Here is a 16,378-nt window from a genome sequence, read left to right as displayed (position 1 = left end):
GAATCAGATATGTTAAAGTTGATTCTCAGAAATACAGGTTAACAGTTCTTAAACCACTATATACTCACGTATTTGCTGAAAACAATTAAGTGCATGAATGGCAAGTGGTTTGTACAAGCTCTCTTACTGTAAGAGTGGGAGATCGAGACATAAGCAGGGAAGGCAACTAGAATGATCCAAGTAGTAACTGATTAACGTTGGAGACATCAGTATGAACTCATGTTCATCTGATTAAGATACATATATGCTCTCTGTGAAGATCCCAAAGCAGAAGGAGGAATTGGCTGTGTCAGAGAACGGCTCCCTGCAGCAGTTCAAAGAAAGAACCAAACGTTTCAAATATCTTGCTGACCAACTTACATTGGTATTTGCTGGAAAAATGTTAAAAGATCAAGGCTTTGAGGCAATGTGGAATTCATGATGGATTTACTCTTCACCTTGCCATCAGAATTCAAAACACAACTCAAGATCAACTCAGCAAGCAGACACCACTGGAAGCAGTGCTACCACATAATTGGCTTCTAATACTAACTGCACCTCTAGTTCTGTTGTTAGCGACACTTTTGGTTAAGGTGGCATCTGAAGAATTGCAAGTTTGAGTAGTTTAGGTCTGAATATTACCAGCTTCTCTGAACTACAGCATCAGATACAAGGACAACTTTTGTGTAACCCAGAAATGACCATCTAGATCATGGAAAAATCCCTTCTTTCTGAGCATGCTTTCAGATCCTGACCTGAGGAGGCAATTAATTATGGCCAATCCACAAATGCAACAATTGGTACAGAGAAATCTAGAAATTACTCATTTGCTGAGTAATCCAGATGCAGAGACAAAACTGCCAGGAATCCAGCAACAATGCAGAAAATGATGAGAAACCAGGATCATGGCTGAATAACTTAGGAAGTACCCCATAGGTGTATAGCTTTATATCACATGTAGACAGATATTCAAGAACTGATGCTGAGTACTGTATACGAGCAGTTTGGTGGTAAATCCATTTGCTTCCTTAGTGAGAAAAACAGTCTCAGGTGAAGGCAGTAGCCTTCTTACAAAATTACCCAATTCAGAGGCTCCACAAGCTTCCCAGATTTCATCACCTTCAAGTGGCGCCACCAACACCATGGGCGACACTCTGAGTACTGCTGCAAGGGGCCCTGATGGGCAGAGTGCTATTGTGTCAAAACTGGCACAAGGAGTAGGAGGTATGTTTGTAACAACTCACTATTTTCTTTGTTATATGAATACAGAAATCATTGCTAATACTATTTGTTTGAGTCTAGTGAAGACTTTCTATGGAATTACCTTTTCATACTATAAGCTATTTTTCATTTTTGATTGCCTTGTCTCCATGAAATGATTTTTCAAAATTCTATATACAAATGGGGTACAATGTTATAGTTGGAACATGTGCATATCTGGAATGATTAAATCAAGCTCATTTACATATATGTCACCTCACATACTTAATCATTTTTTGTGTGTGATAAGAAAATTGAAATCTTCCCTTTTAGCGGTTTTCAAATATATAGCACATAGTTATCCAGAGCTTCTTCATGGAGAGTATTCTTCTGTTTAATTTGTGAGGTACAGGAACCAAGAGCTGTCGTGTGGTGGTTCAATCCCCACATGCCTACATTGGCTTGGGCTGGACTGGACGGAAGCCAGAATCTGGGGAATAAATCCAGGTCTCCCATGTGAGTGGCAGGGACCTAGCCACTGGAAAATTCTTATGCTGCCTCCCAGAGTTCTGAGTTGGCAGCAAGCTGGAACAGGGAACCAGAGCTGGAAACCGAACCCAGGCACTCCAGTATGGGATGAGAACATCTTAACTGACAACTCAATGCCTAGGTCAAAGGCCTGCTTCCATGAAAGAATTTTAAGCAGTCGAATGATGCAAAAATTTTAAAGTAATAATGGGATTATTGTGTTTACTATTTGAAGGACATATTGGTGAAAGCACAAATGAATAAATGGAACATGATTATGAGGTCATTCAAATAACCTAAGACATATAAAATGATAGCTGAGGATGTTGCCAAAAAACAAGAAGTAGAAAAGACGCCAATTATCCATTCATGGACAAAGAAGTAAAGCAGAAAAAGGATAATTGTCCTCACTGGATCCACTATATATTTATTTTTATATTACATAAAATTTATGTGAAAATGAAGCATTAAATGTAAAAAATACACATATTCAGTAAATAGACATGCAGGTATATACACATTAATATTATACTTATCTCTTCACATAGAGCAGTGTTTATCAAACTTTAGTGAGCATCAGAGGACTAGTAAACACACAAATTATCCCAGCACAAGACCCAGAGTTTCTGATTCAGTAAATCTGGAATGAGGCCTAAGTATTTGCATTTATCAGAACTTCCCCAGAGACGCTGCTACTGTTACTACTTGGAATGCCACACTTTGAGAACCACTGACCCAGAGAATAAAAGTTACAGTGGTTTCAACTCATTGCAAACTACAATGCAAACAAACCCTTAAGTTCACTGGATTTAGAAAATTATGAAATGCAAGGATCTCAACTAAATTTGAATCTTAGATAAACAACACAGAATTTCTTAATGTATTTATATTGCATTCAATATATGAATGTAATTATGCTAAAATGCATTTCTGTTTTTGTTTATTCAACATTTGAATTTAACTGTGAGTACTGACTTTTATCAAGCAGCCCTACAATCCTAATGGACCTATAATGGAATCTTCCGGAAAGTGTACTCAGAAGTGCATTTCACTAACAACTTCCAGACTGCTTTCCAGAATGGCTGAATGGGCTTATTCCCTTCAGATCAATATGCAAGAATTCTCTCTGAGTCACCTCACTGATTCCTGATATCGCCAAGCTAGTATTCCAACTGTTCTGAACTTTTGCCAATCTACTTCTACCTTTTACTATATCCTACATTTCCAACATTTAAATCTAAAACTTATAAGCAGACATCACCTCAATACTTTTTGGTAAAGCAAAGGCTCTTTAATTATTAATTTTTAGTGTGTTAAAAGTGTCATGTTTTAGGGGTCGGCACTGTGGCACAGTGGGTTAACACCCTGGCCTGAAGTGCCAGCATCTCATATGGGTGCTCCTCCACTTACGATCCAGCTCTCTGTTATGGCCTGGGAAATCACTAGAAGATGGTCCAAGTCTTTGGGCCCGTGCACCTACGTGGGAGTCCTGGAAGAAGCTCTTGGCTCCTGGCTTTGGATCGGCATAGCTCCGGCCATTGCAGCCATCTGTTTTATTAGCTGATTTGCCCTTACACCAAGAGATAACCTCTGTTTTAAAGTCACAATAGTTTTCAATTTATGGGTATTTTTCCTTGTGTGACTAAGTCTGAAATGTAGTGCTCTATGTATCTATTCTTCCTCATCTTTTATTAACTCAACATTTTGAGACAGATTTCCATTAATGTATGTAGCTATCCATCATTCATTTTTAAAGCTATATTATATTCCCTTATATGTATTATTGGTTGTTTAGTCAATTCAGAGGCACTTAGATATTACATATTGTTTATTGTGGTAAACAACATTATGAGAAAAGTTTCTGTAAAAGTCGCTGTGTGAGCATAGTAAATTTTTTTCTAGAAGAATTGATATTGCTTGTTAATAGGGCATGTCATTTTAGTGCATCCAAATTGCACTCAGGTTGACACAGGATTGAAACAGGGCTCACTAAACCAAGCCCCTTCAAACCTAACACTTATTCATCAATCAGAAGCAAGGAGTATCCAGATTCTATAGTAAAAGACTGTCTACTGTCCTGCTAGGGACCTCCCCAACCTACAGACATGCCCAGAATAGCCCAATGTAATGTATATGTTATCTTCCAAAGGTGAGGGTTCCAAAGGTGCCACCATTTTGAGTGTGTTGTGTGCTAAAAAATATAGAAAGAAAATAATAATAGTAGCTGCACAAGTGGGGCACCAGCCCAAGTGTCATATGCTGATGGTAAGGAGTGGGTGCAGACTGAAGTGTTGTGTGCCAAGGAGGAACCACTACACCCCCATTCGCACCCTGTAAATGTGTATCTTCTGCTGTCTTTGAGAAGCCAGTCAGCAGACCCTCTTCCTGCATGCTGTCTCCCCCTTTTCTAGCATAAGCCATTAAACTATGTAAGTTATACATTGGACTCCACTCAATATTTGCATGTAAACCAAAGAATGTAAGTTTGGTACACAATGAAAAGTAAATATTCATTCTATTATTGATTTCTATTACATTCTATTATTACAGTAGCACTTGGGCCCTTGTAACCCACATTTGAGACCTGGAAGGAATTCCAGGCTCGTGGCTTTGGCCTGGTCCAGCTCTGGCAGGTGCAGTCATTTGGGAATGAATAGTGGATGAAGGAACACTTTTCCTGTCTCTCCCTCTTTCTCTGTTACTGTGACTTTCAAATAAACAAAATACATTCTTTAACAATGAACAAGAAAATAAATGTTTAACAAATAAAAAGATACTGCCTAGTTTCTCAAATTTGTTGGCATGTATAACTGCATTTTATTTAAACAGAATTCATATCAGAAGTATAACATGATAAATAATTTAATTCTCATTTATTGTGTCCCTGGTATATGAAACAGTCTAGGTTGTGGAGATGTAAAATTCCAATAAAATAAAGCTAGTCCATCCTTTCAAAAAACTTCCATTCAATTTAAGTGTGACAGATTATGATAAAAGTAGACCAACAAATATTACAATATGTTGAGTGGTTTTGAAAGCAATAAATGCAATGTAATTGATTTAAGAGAATACAACATAGAAGGGCACCTGATGTTATTGTTATTTAATAAAGGATGTTTAAAAAGTTACTTTTTTAAAAGATTTATTTTTATTTATTTGAAAGTCAGAGTTACACACAGAGAGAAGGAGAGACAGAGATAAAGAGAGAGAGGTCTTTCATCCACTTGTTCACTCCCCAAGTGGACGCAACAACCAGAGCTGCGCTGATCTGAAGCCAGGAGCCAGGAGCAAGGAGCTTCTTCCGGGTCTCCCATGCGGATGCAGGGGCCCAAGGACTTGGGCCACCTTCTAGTGCTTATCTGGGCCATAACAGAGAGCTGGACCGGAAGTGGAGCATCCAGGACTCAAACTGGCGCCCATACGGGATGCTGGCACTGCAGGCGGCAGCTTTATCTGCTACACCACAGTGCCGGCCCCTAAAAAGTTCCTTTTAACAAGATCTCACTCTGCAGAAGGCTTCTAGAAGGGATAGAATGAGCCAATCAATTATCTGGACAGGTCCATTTGGCCAAGGAGCCCTAAGTGGCTAGGAGTGAGGATGAGAAAAGTTTGGTGAATTCAAGGAGAAGCAGAGGACTATGCAGCTGAAGTAGTCGTGGAGCAAAGACATCTTCAGGGACACAAGCTGGGATGAGGTTCTGAGAGCTGCTTAAGGTATCAGGTGGCCTTTACTCCAAAAAAAAAGTTCTGATTCAGATGCCAAAATATACTCTCGCTGTATTAGTTTCTTGGGATTGCTGTTTTCGCACAATTCAGGAGGTCAGAAGTCTGAATCAAAGTGTCAGCAGGTTGGTTCCTCTGGAGGCTCTGAAGGAGAGACCATCGCCTGGCTGCTAGAAATCCTTAATGTCCCTTGCCTCTTCCAATCTCTGGAAGCCCCAGGCATTCCTCACTTTGTAGCACACAGCTATGATCTCTGCTTCCATGTTCATAGGGCCTTCTGTATTTTAATGTCCTTTCTTATGAGAAGTTAACCATTGGATTTGCAATGAACTATAATCCAGTATAATTTCAGTATGAACTCTAACCTAGTATGATTTCATTGTAACCTAAATAATTACTATAGCAAAGACAGTATTCCTTGTTTGAAAGTAATTTCACATTTTGATATAAATTGGGGAAGGGGGTGGATATATTAAATCCATTATAATAGCCAAATATACATGCCAATTTCTTTTCCAGTGTCCACCTGGTCCACTCTGGTCCTCAGGTAACATCCGTCCATGTGCATTGTCATGGGTGCCTCAAACTATAACAGGTGCAATACTCTCTGCCTACCTGCCTTCAGGATATTCAGTCATGCTCTTTCCTGGAATGTCAAACACAAATTTGGTCCCCACAAACTGCAGCAGACACTGGTCAGACTTGTCATGTATTACTGTTTGATTGGGAGTCATTGGCACTTAGAATTTTGTGCATCTCAGCCAGTCTTCCGCCAGGCCAGCGAAAAATAACTTTCTGTGGTAGAGGAAGGGGGCAGAAGAAAATAGACCACATTCAGGTAAGTTTCTGCAAGAAATTCTCCCTGGGGCCTGCGCTGTGGCATGGAAGATGGAGACTTTGCCTACAATGCCAGTGTCCCATATGGATGCCAATTCGAGTCCTGGCTGCTCTACTTCTGATCCTGCTCTCTGCTATGGCTTGGGGAAACAGTAGGAGATGGCCCAAGTCCTTGGGCCTCTGCGCCCATGTGGGAGAGCCGAAGGAAGCTCCAGGTTCCTGGCTTTGGATCAGTGCAGCTCTGGCCATTGCAGCCATCTGGGAAGTGAACCAGCAGATGGAAGACCTCTCTCTCTCTCTCATTCTCTCTGTCCCTCTGTAACTCTGCTTCAAATAAATGAATAAATCTTAAAAAAAAGAAATTCTCCTTCCTGATCGTCCTCTATCAATCACCTCATCATATAATTTTAAGTGATGGAAAAGGAACAGTTTTCTCTCACCACTCAATAAAATCTGCACAAGTGATTTGGTATTTCTTCCTAGAATGCATGATTACTGGGGAACATTTGTTTCTAGTCCATGGACTTCAATCAACTCTAAGACAACTGGAATGCATTCATTTAATACATTGGTACAGATGAACTAAGGAAAACCATGATAACAAAATCTTGTACATTTTTATTGCACATGCACCAAACTCAGAGACTTTTAAGTTTATGAGAGAACTGTAATCCAAATCAAAGCATAAAAATGCTGTAATACATCACTTTCAAATTTCAGGTTTGCTAGATATCAAAGATTGTCTTTGTCATCAGATTAATTAACAAAGCCAGGAATGAGCATATGCAGCATAGTAAGAAATAAAACTGTCATAAGCTGGCAAACATTCTGTTTCCTGTAAATATATAAACCTGTGAATGTTGCCTCACCTGATTTGAGAATGGCAGTAATTGTATTGTAAGCCACTTTAAAGCACTGACCAAGTAATTGTATACTTTGCCAAAGATTTACTTAAATAAAAAATAGGCAATTAATTAATATGATTCTAAAGAATTTTATTTATTTTTTGACTTACAGAATGTATTCAAATTAGTAAAAGTTCTTAAATACATAAAAGTGATTATATAAAAACTGTGTTATTAATATTTTGTTACATGTAGATCCGCTTACATATGCATATAAAGTGTGATGCTTTATAAAACAAATCTTCACATATGTCTACTTACATTATGTGTGCTATTTGAAATCTAATTTCTTAGGTTATATGATTAGTTCCAATAGTTTCCTGTGACTGTAGATGCTTTTGATTTACAATAATTCAGAAACAAATATACTAATAAACAAAATATATTGGGAAGACAATAAATGAAATAAGTATATAAAGATGGTATATTTTTATGTTGGATATTGGGTTTATGTGGGCTTATTATGCCAATCTCCCTATTTTTGTGTATTTTTGAAAAGTTCTATAATGAGGTTAAAAAAACAGTGGTTTGAATACAGATAATTTAATTTATTTAGTGCAATCCTAACTCAGACAATAGCTTACTAGATTTGTGTGCTTCTAAGACTAACTCATACAACCTTCCTGCTCTGTTTATTTTATATTTCTCAAGGTGCTTTTATTATTAAAGTCAGCTTCTATCTCCCCCAGTAAGGCGAAAAAGTTGATCTCAGCTTTCCCTTAAGAGGGTCACTGTGACAAAAATGTAAAATTTCATCAAATAAATAAATAAAATGAAAGAAGGAAGACAAAACCACTTAGGCATAAATCTGGTCAAAATATTTCCAGGGTCTGTAGTCAAATATGCAAAACACAGGAGATGGTGTTATGGCACAGTTAAGCCTCCACCAGCATGCCAGCATTCCATATGAGCACTGGTTTGAGTCCTGGCTGCTCTGCTTCCAATCTAGTGCCCTGCTAATGGCCTGGAAAAGCAGCAGCAGATTACTCAAGTCCTATGCCCCTGCACCCATGTGGGATACCTGGATGAAGCTCCTGGTTTCTGCCTGGCTCAGCTCCAGCAGTTGCAACCATTTGGGGAGTGAACCAGTAGATGGAAGATCTTTATCTCTCTCTCTCTCTCTTTCTCTCTCTCTCTCTCTCTCTAACTCTGCCTTTCAAATAAATAAAATAAGTATTAAGTATTAAAAAATACAAAACATAGATGAGAGAGCTCAAAGGTAAAATACATGATCTTCACAGTCAAAATCCAAGCAATAATTTTTCTCCATGAACTATTTTAAAAAATTATTTGAAAAGGCAAAGAAGCTAGAATAATTGAGAATTTTTATAAAGAACAAAATCGAATAATTCACAGTACCTGGTACCAACAATTAATATAAAATTATAGTAATTGAGGTAGTATGCTTTTAAAGAATTATTTATTTATTTCAAACATCAGGTTTACAGAAAGAGACCATCCATCCACTGGTTCACTCCTCAGATGGCTGCAATGGCCAGGATTGGGCCATAGCAGAACCAGAAACCTGGAGCTTCATATTAGTCTCCCATATTGGTGGCAGGGCTCCAAACACTTGGGCCATCTTCTACTTTTCACAGGTCATTAGTTGAGAGCTGGATCAGAAATGGAGCAGCTGGTACACTAACAGGTGCCCATATGGGGTGCTGGCATTGTATGTGCTGGCTTTACCAGCTGAGCCACAACAGTGGCCTGGACAGTGTGGAAGACTGACACCTTAGATTAAGGGAATATAATGGAGCACAAAAGGATCCACAGAAATACACCTATTTAGTTTTTGATGAAGACAATTTAATAAAAAAAGGGTACACTACCCAACAATTAGTGCTAGAAAACTTGGACACTATATACCAAAAAAAAAAAACCGATGTTGCCGGCGCCGCGGCTCACTAGGCTAATCCTCCTCCTAGCGGCGCTGGCACACCGGGTTCTAGTCCCGGTCGGGGCGCCGGATTCTGTCCCGGTTGCCCCTCTTCCAGGCCAGCTCTCTGCTGTGGCCAGGGAGTGCAGTGGAGGATGGCCCAGGTGCTTGGGCCCTGCACCCCATGGGAGACCAGGAAAAGCACCTGGCTCCTGGCTCCTGCCATCGGATCAGCGCGGTGCGCCGGCCGCGGCGGCCATTGGAGGGTGAACCAACGGCAAAGGAAGACCTTTCTCTCTGTCTCTCTCTCTCACTGTCCACTCTGCCTGTCAAAAAAAAAAAAAAACAAAAAAAAACAAAACAAAAAAAAAAAAACAAAAAAACCGATGTCAACTCTCACATATTATGCATAAAATAATCAAAATGGATTATGAATGTAAATAAAATGTAAAATGACAAAAATAAAGACATAGAGAAAACATAGGAGAAGTCTTTATAAACTAGGGTTACACAGAGTTCTCTTAGAGGCAATACCAAAAGCACAATCTATAAATGAAAGGCTGGGTCTCATTAAAATTAAATACTTCTGCACTTTGAAAGTTCCTACAAAGAGAATGGAAAGATAAACTGCACAAATACTCCAGAAAGCACTTGCATGCAGGCCATGTAAAGAACAAAGTGCAACAATAGGGACAGGCACTATACTGGAGTGACTTGTTTCGGCTACACTGCTTCCAGTACAGAATCCAGCTCCCTGTGAATACACGCCCTGGAAGGCAGACAGTGATGGCTGAAATATTTGGGGTCCAGTCACCCACTGGGACTTCCAGGTTCCTGATTTCAGGCTGCCTCAGCCCTGACTGCTGCTGGTATTTGAGGAGTGAACCTGTAGGTGAACGATCTCGGTCCCTGTGTCTCCTACTGCCTTTCAAATAAAATCAAAGTAAGACAATGAAATTAAGAGGAAATTTAATGATAAGACAGTAATTCAATTTTTAGAATTAGCTGAATATTCAAATAGACTTAAGACATAAGAATGACATTAAAAACTGAAAAGATGCTCAAGCTCAATTTCAATAATCACTAGGAAAATATAAATTAATGCCACAATGTGATATCAGTGTTTACCCATAAAATAAATGGCTTATAGAAACAAAATGACAGTAGTAAGTACCAGTGAGAATGTGCCAAAATTAGGTATCAGATATCTACTTGTTAATTATGTAATCTGAAATAATCAAGTTTTCTGAGTAAAGGTTTCTTCATCTCTAATATGTGTCTTGTAGGCACATGTCTGGCTTAAGTTACTGCGCTGTTTAAGAAAGAAATACAAACTATTTTAAAAATATTTTGTATAACAAAAAAAGTCCTAATGTAATCAAATATTATTGTAGTACAATTACAGGAGACTCATTAGGAAAGATTCAAAGTGTAAATGGATAAAGCAGATTATCTTTCATTTATTATATATAGTTATATCTGCTACAACACAGCTGTTTAGACAGACCCATGGACACATCACTACCAATTAAGCATTACAATCAGATGAATGCTAGCAATTACTTTTTGATCAGTAAGTTATTATTCTAGAATATCAAGGAATACTACTAACAATATTAATTATGTAAATATTAAGAAAATGTACATATAATCTGTACTGCAATATTTCATGCAAACTGTTATATTAATTAATTATTTTAATGTTTGCCTTCAAAATGGTTTCAATTTAATAAAAATATTCAATATACAAATATTTTCCCTTTTCTTTGCTTCTGCATCTCACTATAGTGCAAACTGATAATGATTTGAGCTATACTGTTCTGCAATGAAAAGATTGAAAAAGTGAAATGACTCCCAATCTAAGGAAAAAATTAAAATGTCAACAGTCCCTTGGTGACAGTTTTAAATGAATCTTTAAAAGAAGCTTATTTTGGAAAGCCTTCTGGTCACCCCCAATTACTATGGTTGCCTTGGTTGTGACAGCTGGTATATAATCTTTGATTACACTGTCATTAAAATGTCTTTTATACCTTTTTTAATGCCATCAACACACCATTTGCTTTTCAAATCACACCCTAAAGTGGGTGGATCACGGGCATTGAGGTATCTATGAAGTTTCTAAGCCTTTTTCACACTTTTAGGAGCTGGTAAATGCAGACACAATATGGGAATCTGATGCTGCTCCAGCTCTGATATACTAAATTTATCCTAGATATTTTTTAACATTGAGTCACATTTTTGATCTTTTTTTTTTTTTTTTTTGCACATTAGAGTTCATCAGTGTACTTCCTTGACAATCATGATAATGAAGCAAAGACAGAGGTGCAGCCTCCAAGCACATCAACATAGCTTCACAAGGGGAAAAGAATGATAATTGTTTTATAACTTTAGACCATTTTTATCCCAGTCTGCCAGTTTGAAATTTGCACCACAAGGTAGAGCAGTATGCAGATTCATTTCTGTGGACAAGAAGCATAATGAGGAATCATAAGTCTTTTTTTAATTTTTTTTTCTTTTACTGACCCTGTGATTTTGAAAAATAAATTCAGGGAATTTCACTGAGCCCCAGGTTTTCAAATATTAAATAAAAACAATCACCACTCTTTTGAAGCTGCTCAATGATTTTAAAATGTGGTGTTTGATAGCCATTGTCTCAACATAGAACTATCATATAATATCTCTGGTGGTAGTAGTATCTCTACAGGTAAATCAGAAAAAATACACAAACTGCTAGGGAACAGTGATGTAAGTGCCACAAGAGAAGTGGCCAGATCAGTTGGAACCCATTCCTTGCTGTCTTTTCCTATGCCTTAATCACACAGCGAAGCAAGAAATAAAGTCTAAATATTTCATTAAAAATTAAAAAAGAAAAACAAAAGCTCTTAAAACACATTTTGGAAAGCAAAATCTGAATGAACGATGTTTGCTAGTGTTAATCATTTCTTTACTAGATATATTTGGAAATATTTTGTTAGATTATAATAAAATTTAAAAACTTAAGTGGCTAGCACATAGTTCTCAGTAAGAGATCCCTCTGATGTATTAAAGGATCCTTACATGTTAATAACAGTGGAAAAGTGGTAATTCCTTCAAAAGTCAAGAAGCATGAAAGAAATATATTTAACACAACACAGGGTAAAGTGTATCACAGTTTAATGTTTTAAATGATTTATGCTTTGTCTGATGCTGTGTAAACACTGGTTTTCTAACGCTGATTAAAATCTTTGGTTGGCCATGTCGTAGAATAATGCAAATCAAACAATTGTAAAAGTAATTTAAAACATCCAATTAGGAGATATATGGATTTAAGTCATGTGGGTCACAGGAGAAACACTATATGAATTTCTAAATCATGGGAAATCAACAAAAAATTCACTTTTAAGCCTTAAAACAATTATTCATTTCTATGAATTTTCTGTTTATTATATTATTTACTCCACTTTTCAAACCACTTCACTGAGATTTTTAGACTCCTTTTTGAGTGCGGGAAACTTTCCAGTATCAAGTGCTTATTGCTTTTAAAGTATATTCTTGTCAATATCTCCACTATTTCACACCGTATTTCCTCCACGTCTCTTTATAGAGCACTCATCCAGTTCCAGTGATTTATTGCTGGTGAATTTCAAAGTTGTGGTATGAATTCCCTCACAGGGACTTCGCTCTCAGTTAAATCCACACTGATTTTCCATGAAAAGTTCATTTTGAATTGGAATTTTCCCACTATTATATGGAATAAAGTCTCATATAAATCGCTGAAATTATGTACTAATTTTCTTTTTACACATTGGGTATTTAGAGGACCTGTGATTATAAATACAGTTTTGCTTAGGAATAAAGTGGTTCTGAGACAAGTTCTCTTTTTCAACCATATTCTGAATAATGAAACAGACACAAATCATTCATAATAAAAACACATGGATATTACTGTGTTTAAAAATTCTAGAAAAATCGAGCTCTGGAAGTCTTGGCATCTATAATTTGTGAGAGACTACAAAGAGATACCAGAAAGGAAGAGTGACAGACAGAGAGGAAAGCAGGGAGGAAGGGAGGGCAGGAGGGAGGGAGAGAGCGAGCGAGCGAGCGAGCATTTTCTATCTATGGACACTGTCACCAAATGCCTATAATACCTGACTTGGATCAGTCTGAAGCCAGGACCTAGGACGTCCATCCAGGTCTCCCATGTGGGTAGCAGGAATGCAAATATTTTGGGGCATCATTTGTTGCCTCCAGGCTCATTAGTCAGAAGCTGGATCTAAAGCAAACCAGAGACTACATCCCCAGCGGGTATCTTACTGCATCCCCATGCCCATTGTGACACCATAGTAATTTTCAGAAATGAAAAATGCAGGAGGGAGGCTAGGTGGGAAGTAGTACTATGTTCTTAAATCTGTATAAATGAAATGTCAGAAAATTTGTATTTTTTTTTAAGAGGCAGAGATAGAGAGAAAGAGAAAGACAGAAAGGTCTTCCTTCTGTTGGTTCATGCCCCAAATGGCCGCGATGGCCAGCACGCTAAGCTGATCCACAGCCAGGAGCCAGGTGCTTCTCCTGGGCTCCCATGCAGGCGCAGGGCCCAAGCACTTGGGCCATCTTCCACTGCACTCCCTATCCACAGCAGAGAGCTGGCCTGGAAGAGGGGCAACCGGGACAGAATCCGGTGCCCCGACCGGGACTAGAACCCGGGGTTCCAGTGCTGCAGGCAGAAGATTAGCCTAGTGATCTGCAGCGCCTGCCTTTCTTTTTTTTTTTTTTTTTTAATTTGTATTCCTGAATCAAAATTTTTAAAATTCCAAACCATAAACAAAATGAGAACTTACTTTCAAAGAGCTTTTTCTTTTTTTCTTTCTTTTTTTTTTTTTTTTAAGATTTATTTATTTGTTTTGAAAGTCAGAGTTACACAGCAGGCGGGGGGAGAAAGAGGTCTTCCATCTCATGGTTCACTCCCCAGTTGGCCATAATGCCAGTGCTGTGCCAATCTGAAGCCAGGAGCCAGGAGTTTCTTCCAGTTCTCCTAGCAGAGTGCAGGGGCCCAAAGATGTGGGTCATCTTCTGCTGCTTTCCCAGGCCATAGCAGAGAGCTGGATCAGAAGTGGAGCATCCGGGTCTTGAACTGGAGCCCATATGGATGCCACCGTTTCAGGACAGGGCATTAACCCACTGTGCCGCAGCTCCAGTCCTGGAGCTTGTTCTTGAGAGTGAATATATAATACTTAATTGAAGTCAGAGAAAAGTCTCTGTAAGATTAAACGGAACACAGTGAGCATCCCAGTATGTATTTGGAACTTCAGCACACCACTGACACTTTCTAGGAGAACAATTTCCTTAATGTTTTGGTATTTATGCTAAGAAATATGTGTTGTTGACAGGACCAATTCTTAGCTCATTTTCTTACTGCTTTGAACGGGACTCTATTATATGACTATGTAATTGACTGGGGCTGAGATTATTCTCACAAGCAATGTATTAGTATAGCATTACAAAGATTTTTAAAAAAAAAATCACAAATTTTATTTTGTGAGAGTGTGATTAACTTTGAACTGATCAAATCATTGTTTAGAAAATCCCAGGAGATTCCGAGGACCCATTTGCCATGTGTTTGTCTAAAGAGCTGATGAAAATGAACATTCACGTAAGCCAAGTCACAATGACTCTTTTCCTTGAATTGGTGAAGCCTTGACCATTGCAGCAATAAAAACATTTGCAGATTATCTGTATGGTGGCATGGATTGAATCAACACATGCTCGGAGTATTGTGAGAAATAAGGAGATAATTATATAAATCATATTAAACTGTATGAGGAAGAATGAGGGGACATATGTGAAGCTGAAGCTCTAGGAACAGCACAGTCTCCATCTCTTTCAAGTAATTATCCATCCAAGACCACAGGTGACGGATTGCCATAACTGAGTTATGAATGATCGTCTCCAATAGTTGAATGTGTGGGTGAATTTTTTCTTGGAATCAACAGATATAAAATATTATGATTCTGCCATTCATTATTTCTTTTATTTCATTGTATATATCTTAAAATTTTGATCACAATCATTAATCTAGAAGCTATATTTTTAAGTGCCTTTCTTATGTGTTACTAATACATATTCAAATACAACGCTTAGCATTTCTATTGATTAATACTGATAGGCTTAATATTTCAGTGGTGAATGTGAACAAACATGTTTAGCATAGCTGGCAGTTACATTTTTGCAAGCTCACTGGTTGCTTCCAAATGCCCTTTCCTGGGCCAGCACTGTGGCATAGTGGCAAAGCTACCACCTGAGACACCAGCATCCCATATGGGTGGCAGTTCATGTCCTGGCGACTCTGTTTCTGATCCAGTTCCCTAATAATTATCTGGAAAAAGCAGCAGAATATGACCCAGATGTTTGGGTTCCTGTCACCACGTGGGAGACTCTGAAGAATCTCCTGGCTCCTCACTTCAGCCATCTGCTTGATCACACCTCAAAGAAGTCTCAATAACCTGGTCTGGCCCAGGCAGAATTCAGGAACCAGAAGCTCCATCCTGGTCTCCCACATACATAACAGGGACCCAAGAGCTTTAGTCACCATCTGCTACCTTTCCAGGCACATTAGTTGCAATGCTGTGTCAAAAGCAGAGTAGCCTGTTCTTGAAGAAGCATGCTGATATGAGATGCTAGTCTCACAAGTGTTAGCTTAACCTATTGTGGAACAACATTGGCCACAGGATCTCCAAAATTTAAACTCCACCCTGTGGGGAGCAACTCGGACTAGACTAAGTTACTGGAATTAAGACTTGTTCTATGCATCTGCTCTCCCACAATATGGCGCTGGGAGAGAAGAAAACAGCTTCTACACAGCTGCCTCCAGTTCAGCCAATAAACTGTAGGACTTGCTCCTGATTGGAGGAGAGCAGCGTACTCGGCGTGTGGGCAGCTGAGTTGGGATTGGTGGAGGAGGACTATAAAGGAGGAGAGAGACGGCATGCACCAGGAACAACTAAGGGGAACATCTAAGGGGAACATCTGAGGGAACACCTGAGGGAACACCTGTGCAGCCCCCGAGAGAACCGGCCGGCGGTGTGCCGCTCCCCTGCGGAAGTGGGGAATGTGGCCAGGGGGAACTGCCCTTCCACGGAGGTGGAAGGGATAGTAGCCAACCCGGGAAGAACCAGCAGCAAACCCGGGGAGGGCCGAGCAGACGAAAGAACAACGCAGGGTCCTGTGTCGTTCCTCCACGAAGACGGGGAGCGACACCACCCCAGTTACAGGTGGAAATGTGAAAGAGCTGATGGATACATTGCAGGTTTTGATGCATCTCAGATAAAACTAAGTCAATAAAAATATCCCT

General features: G+C 38.9%; 1 pseudogene; it reads left to right on the top strand.

Moving 5' to 3' along the window:
* Positions 1 to 244: 244 nt before the first annotated feature.
* Positions 245 to 16,378, top strand: part of LOC138849864 (ubiquilin-1 pseudogene) — a 150,597-nt pseudogene continuing 134,463 nt past the window's right edge.

This window comes from Oryctolagus cuniculus, chromosome 5 (genome assembly GCF_964237555.1).
Source record: "Oryctolagus cuniculus chromosome 5, mOryCun1.1, whole genome shotgun sequence".
Lineage (NCBI taxonomy): Eukaryota > Metazoa > Chordata > Mammalia > Lagomorpha > Leporidae > Oryctolagus > Oryctolagus cuniculus.
Note: the sequence above shows the minus strand (reverse complement) of the source record. Positions and strands in the feature narration are given on the sequence as shown.